Source organism: Dasypus novemcinctus, chromosome 2, assembly GCF_030445035.2.
Source record: "Dasypus novemcinctus isolate mDasNov1 chromosome 2, mDasNov1.1.hap2, whole genome shotgun sequence".
Classification (NCBI taxonomy): Eukaryota; Metazoa; Chordata; class Mammalia; order Cingulata; family Dasypodidae; genus Dasypus; species Dasypus novemcinctus.
In genome coordinates, this window is record NC_080674.1 from 132,404,135 (window position 1) to 132,416,563 (window position 12,429).

Here is a 12,429-nt window from a genome sequence, read left to right on the forward strand (position 1 = left end):
TATCAGAAAATCTTTACTTGAAGAAAAGTACATTGTTTAAATTTCATGTATTTAGGCATCATAATGCCAAATAGAAATGTGTTGTCTTTGCTGAAGTTTCATATTTTTAGGCAGAATGAGAAAACAAAATTCATTTGTTCTCCTATGACAAGTAGCTTCTTTGTCTAATTTCCGTTTGTTTCTTTGGCAGCTAAAACACCTTGAAATTACCTTCTCCAGCATGGAAGAATGATTTTTTTCCCCTACCTCTAGCTGTCAGAGTGATTAGAATTTTAATTAGCAAAGTAGAGTGCAGGGAAGAAAATTAACGCACACACACACACACAAGATTCTCAATTGGAGGAGAAACAAAGAGGCATCCTAAGAAAGCTGCCTCACAGCAGGACTGTTACATTCACAGTCCCTCTCTGTCCTAAATTCCCTGTGATTCAGTACACTCCTGTCCTTTAACACCACACCAGCATTGGGCAGCCAAGGCTAGCAACGTTCTTCCTAGTTGTCACTTGGAGTAAAGCAAGGGCTTTAAAACACCCAAGTCTGAGCAGCTCTAGCTCAATGCCATTATCAACCTCTTTATTCTCAGTGCTCTACAGAGGATCACAAATCCAACCACAAAAGGCAAAAACCAAGTATTCAAATAAACACTCAGATGGGCGATAAAACTCTCAAGTTTCAGAGGCATTCCTTTACATGGAGTGTGAGATACAGCAGGAGTCTTTCATTAAGAAGGCTCTCAAGAAATATGGAAAATATTAGTTGCTAACTGTGCCCTTAATTAGCTGATTAGTAGTCAAAATATTTCTGAGAAATCCAGAACAAACCAATGCAATCCAAGTTTATATTATAATAGCTTGTTCTATCTATTTAATCTATCATCTATCAATCATCTATCTTACATATATATTTACTTTTTGCTAATGTATTATATAAAGTTCTATATACATAATACACCCAATTCAATTAAACAGATTTGATAAACCACTACTATGGCAAGGTCATACAGAAAGTCATAGATTATCACTGTCAAGTACATGATTATAGAGGTCACACGATATAACTTTTGATTCTGGCTCTGTCAGTTTTTCTGTGTGACCTTGGGAAGTTCTCTAAACTTTCTAAAACCTCAGTTTATCTTTATTAATAGTGGGAAACATAAACTACAACTCATGGAGGTATTATAGAGATTGACTGAGACAAGGGACATAAAATATCTAGCACTGCATCTAGCGCATAGTGCCCTCAATATTCAGTTAGATAAGCAGTATAAACAAATAACTGGCAGTAGATTATGAGTAACATGATAGCTGCTGTGTAAGAACACAGGGGTATAAATTATTTTTGGTGGGTGAATTTGGTTGACTTTATGGAAGTAGCCTTTAAATTGAACTGTGAAATATAGGAACAATTTTGAGGGCCAAATATGGGAGATGGTAACATAAAAAATAAGCAAAACCACAAAGGGCTCAGCACACTTTGAGGGTGGTTAATAAACTAAGATATTTAGAGATAATGAAAACCAATAGCAGAAGAGAAATTTGGCACAGTACACTAGGCTGAGAATGTGGTATACCCTGAGGTCCATGCCAGGGTGCCTGAGACCCTAAGCTAGGGGCAACAGATTGCTATAGAATATTTTTGAGAAAGGGTGTGACACGAATAGCCCAAAAAATATTATCAATGTGTCTTGAAGACTGAAGGCAGGAAAAAAATTAGTGTATAATCAAAATGAAGGAAATGGATCTCTGGCACATAAAGGAAGACAATGATGGGAAAGCTATGACCAGAAAACAGGACTTGGCAGCACCTTGTTCTACAAGCAAGTGACAAGGAAAGTCCATGATCACTGTAACATTTCAAGCCTGGGAGAACTGAAAAAATTCAATGTTATCTGTAGACATAGAATTTATTGCAATTTTCAAAACAGAAATAGAAAATTTTAAAGAAAAGGCCAAAAATCTTTTTAGATCACCATTGCAAAATGGAGCAATATCAGAATGATTTGACGAATATTGTTCCAGTCAAGCTGCTGCCACACAATATATAGGCTCCCATTGAAACTTAGATCCCACTTATTGGATTCATTTTTAAATTGACCTCTAAGGACCACTGAAGACACTGGTCCTTAATTTTCTGGTTGTATAAAGTAATATGTAGTTATTTTTTAAGACACAGCTAAGCTATTAGTATTCCTCTTACTAAACTTGTATTTCAAAATGGTGGAACTGGTTGTTATATTCACAGTAGAATTAATTTTTGATTGATGTATTTTGGAGATTACTCTAGGATGCTGCAAAATACCATATATTTATTTTCTATCCCAAAATATCAAATTAAAAATAGATGTGTTATAGGTAAAAGACAAATTTGTAACTGCTTGTCCATAACTGCCATTTTCAAACTCTTGGGTGATTTAAATTCCATTTTACATGCAATTTATGTTTCAGTTGAAGTCAGGGCTAAAGAGTTAAAACCAGAAGTCTTTCAACAAATGGATCATTGTCCAAGCTCTAGTAAATGTGCTACTGGTGTAACAAATTGGTTTGCTGACCTTTTGTCTAGTAACATAACGCATGACATATTTGTAATTTATGGAAATCAATCCATAGAGAATTTTTAGTTTCATGTAATTATAGACCAGTGCAAGATCTAAATAAAGGTGAAGAAAAGGTCTTTAGAAAAGTAATGGTACACTGTTGATAAAAACCAAAAAGCAAAGTTCAAAGCACTGATCCATGCAATGCATCTTTAAATACCAGTAAGAGGCCAATAATTATAGTTAGTCAGTTACCAGCTGTGTTTTACTGCACACACTTTAAGGCACCTTTGAAACTGCAACCCTATACTCAAGAGCACAGGGAGAAAACACAAGACCAAATCTATCACCTAGTTACAATTTGTAATCTTGCTTGGCAGTTTCCATCTGCTTTACTTAAGTGCTAGTTTTAACAGGTAGTTAGCACCCAAATTAGACCATATCTTTTTAGCAGTCAGTCCAATCTCCAACTCATTGAACAATGTAAGCTCTGCTTTCAGAAGATCTTAGTTCAAAGTCTGACTCTGTCAGATAATAAAAATGCTATATTGTGCAAGCTACTTAAATTCTCTGTGCACACATTAGGATTGTTTTAAGGATTAAATGTGCTAAGTGTGAAGTGCTCAGAACAGTGCATGATACTTAATAAGCTCTCAATAAATATTAGCATTTTCATCATCACCATTTTATTATTATTTTAGAGGGAGGAATGAAGAGGGAATTTATCTGTCTAGATCTCTCTCTTTCCTGTCTCCCTTTGCATGGAGTTTGCCCCTGGAACTTCTGGGTTGGTTACTCATTCCCTTAGGCGCTCTCTGGAAAAGCCAGAATTTGTGTCCTGTAGTGTGGCTTAAACAGTCATGCTACAATTTTCTAGTTCCTCAAAAATGTCAGGCTCTCTCTTGCTTCTGGACCATCACATGTATTGCTCAGAACATCTAGAAACTCCTTCTTTTCTTTGTTTCGTTAACTCCTATTCATATTCCCTGTCTCTGTTTAGCCATTTCCTCTTCCAGGAATACCCTCCCTGGTGCCAGCAATCAGAGTTAGACACCCCTTCGATGACTCCCAGGGCATTTTCACCTTCCTCTTGCCTTAACAGTCACCATTTTTCAGTATGATGGCCTCTTGCAGCTCCTGCCCCTAGATGAGTTCCCTGAGTGCAGGAACCTTGTTTGTTTTGCTACTGCTATATCATCAGCATCTAACACGATGTCTGCCATACAGAAAATGCTCAATAGATATTTCTGACCTGACTGTTTTGCAGGACTGTGATTATTAAATATCTAAAATGCCTGCTATAGTTCAACAGATATTAGGCGCTTAACTCTCCTCTCTGAATCTCAGAATTTGGTATGTGCTTAGGCACAGTGTCCTTATTTTCTAATAGTCATTCTCAACTATTTTTTCCAGCCATCAATGTGGCATCTATTTATGCAATATATTCCCATATAAAGTTCCTTTAGCTCACTACCCATAACTTTATGTTTTACTATCCTACTCAATAAAACAAATCAAAATACAAATAAATAAGAGTAATTTTGTTAATAAAGATAATCTAACTTAACAAACAAAAAATCCTCACTCCAACTACATGAAAATTAAGGATCCAGGCAATCCTCATTTTGGGACTCAAGTTGATGGAACTAGTACAATCTGTAACATTTCTGATCATTGTTGTAGATGGAAAGATAACTATGTATGGTCCTGCATTGACATTAAATGCTCCAGTCCAAAGTTGATATATGTCACTTCAACTTCCAACTTATTGATCAGAACTAGTTACATGATGCCATCCAACCACATGGACATCAGGAAGTACAATATCACCACATGCATGAAAGAAAGATGAATTAAAATATTTGTCAATCAAAACTCAACACTGTCACATGATCAGACTTCAATATTTCAGCAATTATAATGAGTATCTTATAAAGCATCTCTGAAAAAATCATGATGCATCAGTGTATCATGATCCTGAAAGTGTTCTATATTTCCCCTTCTCTAAAGTTCTACATCTGGACCAAAACTGCGTGAATTTCAAATTTCCCCAAGCAGAATATCAAAGAAAAGTAATAAGGTGGAAGAAAGGAAGGAAAAGAATGAAAGGAGGAAAGGAAGATAGGGCAGAAGAGAAGGAGGGTAGGGGTAGGAGGAAGACCAACATAATGACAGAAATGAAGAAGGAGGTTGGTGAGGCAAATGAAGGAAGGAAGTGTCAGGGTTATCCAGAGAAACGTGTGTGTTGTGCTAAGAGATTTATTATATAAGGAATTGGCTCATATGACCATGGAGGCTGGCCAAATCTGAACTCCATAGGGCAGGATGCAAGCTGTAAACTCCAATAAAGGTGATGCTAAAGCTCTTAGTCTGAACTGTCTGGGGGAAGCTGGCTGGCTGAAAATTCCAGCAAGAACCAATGCTGAAGTTGAGTTTGGGTTCCTTTTCTCCTTTTCTGACCTCTGAAGCCTCAGTTCTGGCTTTTAAGACCACCAACTGATTAAATGAGAAGACTCCCCACTCTGCTGAGGATAATCTCCTTTGTGGATCATAGATACAACCTATTATAGATGCAAATCCCATCTTGAAACACTCTCACATTAATAAGCAGGACAATGTTTTACCAAACACTTGGACACCATAATCTGGCCAAGTTAACACAAGAAGGTAACTGTCACAAAAGAAAAAAAAAAAAAAAAGACAATGAGAAAGAGAGGAAAGGAGGGAGGGAAGGAGGAAGGGAGAAAACACCAGAAAGTAACATCAGCATTTACCTGAAATTTAAGATGAGTTCTCCCTTAAAAAATATCAGGAACATCTAAGTTTAAAAATGCCATGGCACTTAGGATTGTTCCAAGGAAATTAGAGCTTCCTTTTATTGTTAAAGTTAGCTCCTAGCAAAGTGGCCTACTCAAGCTAGATATATTCAAATAGTGTAATAAAGGGTCTATTAACAGAAGTCTGGGCAGATTTGGGAGAAACCAACGAATAGTGCAGCTCCCAGGGAGCCAGCAATAGTGGGGAGTCATTTATCTCCCCTAGGCTTGAATGGACAACAGAAAGGAGCAGTTAAACAAACAGAGTGAATAGCTGAATAGAGAGGACACCTGACAGGGACCATAAGCTTTGGTAAAAGACTATTGCAAATTTCTATTGCAAAGGAAAGGAGAAAGGTGCAAAAATAAATACCTTTACTTCATTCTCATCCCACAAGCCAACCATCAGTCTACAGTCCATTGGCCAACTTGGAGCCAAGGTACAAAGAAGCAGGTTGACACAGTCCTTGTAGGTCAGCCTACCAGAGCAAAATGTAGGGTGGAGATAGTGAAAAGTAAACCATGAAGAGCAAATAGAAGATATACACAGCTTGCAAATAGTACATATACCTCAATTTATCAAAGAGTTGATGATTCCCTTCACCTGTTGTCCAACTGCCAAAGCACATTGTAGATCATTCATCTGTGTGAAAACTTCATCTTATGTGGGTGTCCAAAATATTTCTCTTAAGAATAACAGACTTCCTCTCAGGTAATATTTGTCTAGATATATGACATTGCTTCTGGAGACCTCAGTTTTTTAGATAAATCTGATGTTTAATGATGTCATTTTCACTGATAGAAAATAATGTTTTGCCAATAAACAGTACTGTTGAAGAAAAGGCAAATGTAACATTGACTCCTCATTTTCACCAATAAATGAGGAAGAGAAGTTTGTCAACTCCCAGAAAGAATCTGGATTTGTATAGATCTGTCATGCTGAAATGGGTCAGGGGGCTTGCAGGCATAAGCCTGACTGGGTATCTTAGTAAAAAAATACTTGAATAACAAACAAAAGTAAGAGTGATTGGAAGGGATTCAGTAACATGATGTTACTGCAGAAATGGATAATTATCTAATGGAAGAGTCCTTGAACAGGTTTACATAGCACCCCTGTCCCTAATAAAAACTGATTGCAGATACTCGGGGACATTAGATTGATTCCACTAATGACAAGGCATATATTACATTTTAAGAAAAAGTGATGCCAGCCTTATTTTCTTTTATCCCCAGTTGCCTTCCATGTTACTAGTTCTAACTCACGTTTCTTAACAGGCGAAACAGATGCAGGCTTGGACATATCCTCTGAGCATACCAATTAGGAAGAATAGTACACTGATAAGCCCATGTGGAAATACATAAAGATACCATCGGTTTGCCTTTCCAAGAAGACAGAAAATCTTTACAATTTTTAGTAAAGCTAGGAAATAAATGTGGAGGACTAGAATTTATGCATTTTATGTCAATATATATAGCACAGGTTTTGAACCCTGGTGGCATATTAGTATCACCAGGAGAAGCTTTAAAAATGCCCATATTCTGACCCAGTTTCCAGCAATTCTGATGTGATTTCTCTGGTGTAGAATCAGACACTAGTGTTTTTTTTTTGTTTGTTTGTTTGTTTTCATGTTTCCCTGGTGATTCTACTATGCATTTAGGATTGCAAACCACTATTTACAGGAATGGGATTTTATCAAGATTATTAGACTATTCTTTAAATAATTGTCAGAAGAACAATGAAAAAGACAGTTTTTCAGTAAACAAGAATCATATTAAGACTTGAAAAGATTTTTTTAAGGAAGGGAGGATTCTGAGCAAGTTTCACAATGATTTGTAGTAGGTAGTAGAGGACAACATGTAATAGCATGGACTTTAGAATTAGAATGTCTTGACTTTGAGTTTCGCATCTGCTATACCCTAGCTTTGTAATTTGGGCAAATGTCCTCACCTGTAAGAATGGATATATTAATACCTATGTTGGAGAAAAGCGGTGCTCATGGAGACATGGAGACTGATGACTGCAGGCAGAAAGCTTATTGGGAAGCTCTCCCAATGAAGGGAGTTTGAAGAATAGACTTCAGCCTGCCCTTGGAAAGGGGGGATTCGAATTTACACAGTACATTCATAGGCAGTCAGTTGGAGGGCGTCAGGGGTTCGAGTGAGGTGCAGGGGCCAATAGCCCTAGAGGTGAAATTTTTCCCTTGTATGGCTAGAGGGTAATGGGTTAGGGAGTTACTCATTCTTGGAATGCTGGAGGAGCAGATGGCTCTTCTTTGATCTGGAGGGAGTGAAGGTCTCTATCTCACTTTGCTCCCGTTTTCATGTGGTTTCTTTGTCTAACCTTTGGGGAGGTGCTGTGCTTTCAGACACATAGGCTTTGGTGGGGGGGGGGGTGCGGTGCTTGTCTTTCCTCAATGCATGTCAGGGGGACCTGAGTCACAGCTTGTTAATTATTGCAAACCTAGTGAGGGGGAACCCCTAACAACCTACCTGGGAGTATCTGCAAGATTGTGCAGAAGTCTTAGATGGAGTTACATATGTAAAGCATCCACCACATAGCAATTGTTCAGTAATTGATAGATTTTAAAATATATATATATATTCCAAGTGCAGTTCCTTTACAGAGATACCTGTATAACCCTGACAGCCACCTAAAAATATATCTGAAAATAAACAAAGAATCTTACCAACAGAAGTGAGAAGTAAAATTAGTGATCAGGATAGAAAACCACAGCTGAAATCAAGCTATCATTGATGCACTCATTTAATCAAAAGCAAGTTTAATCATCAATTTACATATTCCTGAAATATAATACTTTGGTATAGACTGAATTAGATATAGAGAATATAAATTAAGAGATTTTATTCCAATCCTGAATTGCTAAATGAAGCCACCCTAAAAGAAATCCAAGAGAAATATAAGCTTCATAAAGTATTGAAAGATTACCTTGATTTTCACAACTTGAGAAGTAGTTCAAGAAACCCTAAAAAGCAACTTTTTTCCCAAAGGAAAACATTTATGTTATATACCTCCTTCCACAAACTAAATCCAAAGAGGCTGGATTTATTAAAACTCTCAACCACATGGAGCAGTGGCATAGAACTTGAGCCCTGCATATTTTACCAATGGTTTTAGTTACGCCAATTAAAGATAACCTAGGCTATGGTCTTTTAAAAGTTACAGCTGTAGTGGGAGGTATGCTACCCATCTCTCCAGCCTCTAAAAGTATTTCTCTACAGAGCAGTCTCTGTAAGACTGATCTGTTTGTTTCAGTTTCCCCTGCTCTCTGCCTCATGTGGGAGTACTTGCAAATAGAGCGCCTGGAGGGATCAACACAGAGTTTTCTAAAGCAAACATAACACAAGTGCTATTCATGGGCTACACACTCCACAGCTGTAATATGAAATGTGTAGGAGCAGCCCCTAATGGCATTCAAATCATGTACTAACAGTTCTCATGTGTCAGGTGTTTTTCATTTTATAGCCAGGGGAAGAGATATTCACGTGCTGATTTCCTACACTGAACAGCTTTGTAACCCCTGCAGAGTGAAGGCGCACTGTGTTTCTGAGTCTCTATTATGTCAGATGAATGCCACAGTTAGAGGCCGGAAAGGACATGTGATCCCAGTTTAGATCTTTTTTTTCTAGCCATCTCGAAGCATTTCAGTGTCATGGATTTTGTATGTATGCATGGCATTGAAAATTCATAGAGCATGGATCGATGTTAAATTTCACATAAAAGACTGAGGACACATATTTTCCTATCTGGGTATAATTTAATACTTCTGTATACACTTTGATCTTATTCAAGGTTTGCATTTTCAAAATGGTCTCTTGCAGTGCCCCAGATGGCTGCCTGTCAAACCCAACCATCAGGCTAACTATAAATAGTGTGGGTTCTCCTTGGAACAATAAGGTTCACATTATGCATGCTAGGGAATTAAGATACATTTAATTCATTTAAATAGTTTCTCTTGTTTGTTTTACTGTAAATGTGACATGGTCATAGAATGTAACAGACTGTTATAATATACAGAACACCAAAATTACATTTATTATATAGGTTGTATCAATAATTTCATTTCAGAATGAGAGTAGGTTTGCAACTGTGCATTTAGAGTAGGTTATTCACCACTATAATATTATCTAAATATTTTGGTTTCAGTAAAATCTGAAACATATTTTACCAAATTCTTTTTCCATTACACTTTAAGTTGTTTATTTCAAGGCTATTCAGTCCATTTGTTCCAAATTCACTTATATTAACCTCATCAAGACAGTGTATTGTAAACAAAAATCTTGACATGCAGGAAGACTTACACTCTCCTTAAAGCTATTTATCATAGTTTCAGAGCATGATTGGAACTTTAGGTGAAAAAAGAATTTCCTTCCAGGTTGAATATTAAACATCTCTTTTAGGAGGAAATGAACAAAATCATTTGCTGTCTGAACATAACATATGGATATATATGTACTACTCATCATTCAAATATATATGAAAGAAAGAATTTTCAAAGATTTAAAAAATTTGATAAGACAAATATGTGAAAAGAAGCTACATAGAGATGCTTTCTCAATAATTTTAATTAAACATTATTCAGATGACTGTAAGACATACTTTCTAGGATAAGTGAAGAACTTTGCTGGTGAATTTCTTTGTTCTACACCACTTTTGACTTCCAGTCTTTGTTCTCCAGGCTCAGGCAACCTGGATCCCTATGGATTAGCCTGGAGATACATGTACTAAATAATCAACAACTCTTTTTGCAAGTAATAGCTATCTAATACCTGCATTTAATAAGCAGCCTTAATCAATAAGATAGTAAAAACTGAAAAAGATGAAAAAATAATAAGGAATTTTTTAGCTGTTTTCACATAACTAAAATCTCTTTTCTAAAATCAACAAAATACTTGATAACCAAATCAAAAAACACATTAACTGATGAATGGATAAACAAGATGTGGTATATTCATACAATGGAATATTATTCAGCTGTAAGAAGAAATCAATTGGGGAAGCACATGACAACATGGAGTCACCTTGAGGATATTATGTTGAGTGAAATAAGCAAGACACATAGGACAAATATTGTATGGTCTCACTGATATGAACTATACACAATGAGTAGGAATGATCCTTCTTATGAAATTTGGTGAAGAACCAATTTTAGAACCTGAAAATGTTAGAAATCCACTTTCCCAACCTCTGCAGCTCAGCAAAGTGACCACAGATCCACACAAATCAGAGGCACACACTCTAGACTTTGATCTGCAGCATGTACATCGCTCTCTGGAAATGGTGGCTGCAGCAGTGGCAGGATGATAGTGTTCCTGCGTCAGAAGTATAAGGTATTAAGTGAGGTATTCAGTGTTATTTTCGGGTGGTGGCTTCCACCACTTCTTTGGTGTTCTGGGCACTGTTCTCACGTATTCAGCCTCAATCCTGCTTCTTCAGTCCTACCAAAATTCCTGGGATCTTCTTAATATTCTTTAAGAAAACAATTTTGTTTAAAAGTCAGATTCTTTCGCTTACAATTAGAAGTCCTGAATGATACATCCAGCTAATAGCTTAGGATACCCAGGCCAAATTCATGAGGGCATTGCTTCAATTTACTTTAATTTTTATTTACACATTAGTCACACTGCTTGGCATACTCTAGTTGTTCAGTGCTTACTGGATGAATTATTTATTTGGACTCCTGTTTTCTCTTAACAAGAAGGATAAGTTATAAAGAATACTGACTGCATATTCTTTATTTTTCTTTCAAATATGGCTTTAATTACTTCAGGTTTATCTCATAAAGCTAAATAGAACTACCTTCAAATAGTCCTTTTTCATTGCCAAAGATCATATTTTGCAATGTATGTCAGTCTACTTGGAGAAAACTATTGACATGTATGTGTCTGACTGAGAAATCTTTTGCATTCTCTACTTCCAGTGTGGAAAAATTTGAGCCACTATTGCATACCATCTGATGACATATATGTTCCATTCTTTCTTTAGCTTAGGTAGAAAGCTGCAAATGGTGACAAGGGAATAGGAACCTATGGCATAAAAAGCCAAAAAAACACATTTTTGACTTAAGAGTTCCATAAGCTGATTTTCAATTCAGAATAATGATTTAAAATACGTAACAGTAATTTTTGCCCAGAAATAAAATCTTTAGATAACTGCCAATTTGGGAGCACATCACATATGAGGACTTGACATATGTATTATGTCATTGCTCACAACAGTACTGAAAATGGGAATTATTACCATTTTTCTATAGAAGAAACAGAGTGTCAGAGAAGCCAAGAAACTGACCAGAATTATATTGTTAGGAGGTTATTCAGCCAAGATTTGAAAATAGGTTGATCTTAATCCATTCTCCTCTTCCACACTGCTTCCCTAAATTAGTGGTGGGGAAAACTGGCCTTCCTTTCACTAAAGCTTTCCTCTAAAAGATAGGGAAATAAAGCTGACAGGGTCAAGGACATCTATCTCCTAGAATCATGTCATAAATGAGGAAGAGAAAATAATGAATGGTTTGTCAGAAGATGATTATTGTTTTTATCATTTTAGTGTTCAAGTTAATTACATATGTTTACAGCTGCTATTCTGATTTAGTTTTTTCTAGAGTACCTAGTAAAATACTTAATCATAAGCTCCAGATAAAATAATAATTGAGTGTATATGTACGACAGTACAAATATCTATTACTTTGCAATAACTAGATTAAATAAATTGTAGATCCCCCCAGGGCCCACTGGATGGAACGTGAGAGAGTCTGGGCTATGATGTGGACCATTGACTATGGGGTGCAGTGATGCTCAGAGATGAACTTACCAGGTGCAATGGATGTATCACGATGATGGGAGAGAGTGTTGCTGTGGGGGGAGTGGGGGGCGGGGGCGGTGGGGTTGAATGGGACCTCATATATTTTTTTTAATGTAATTAAAAATAATAATAATAATAATAAATAAATATTTTTTAAAAAATTCCCAAAATGTTCTTTCGCAAAAAAAATAAAAAATAAAAAATAAATTGTAAAGTAGGACATATTAGAAATATACACTTAGTAAAAATAATTACTGGGC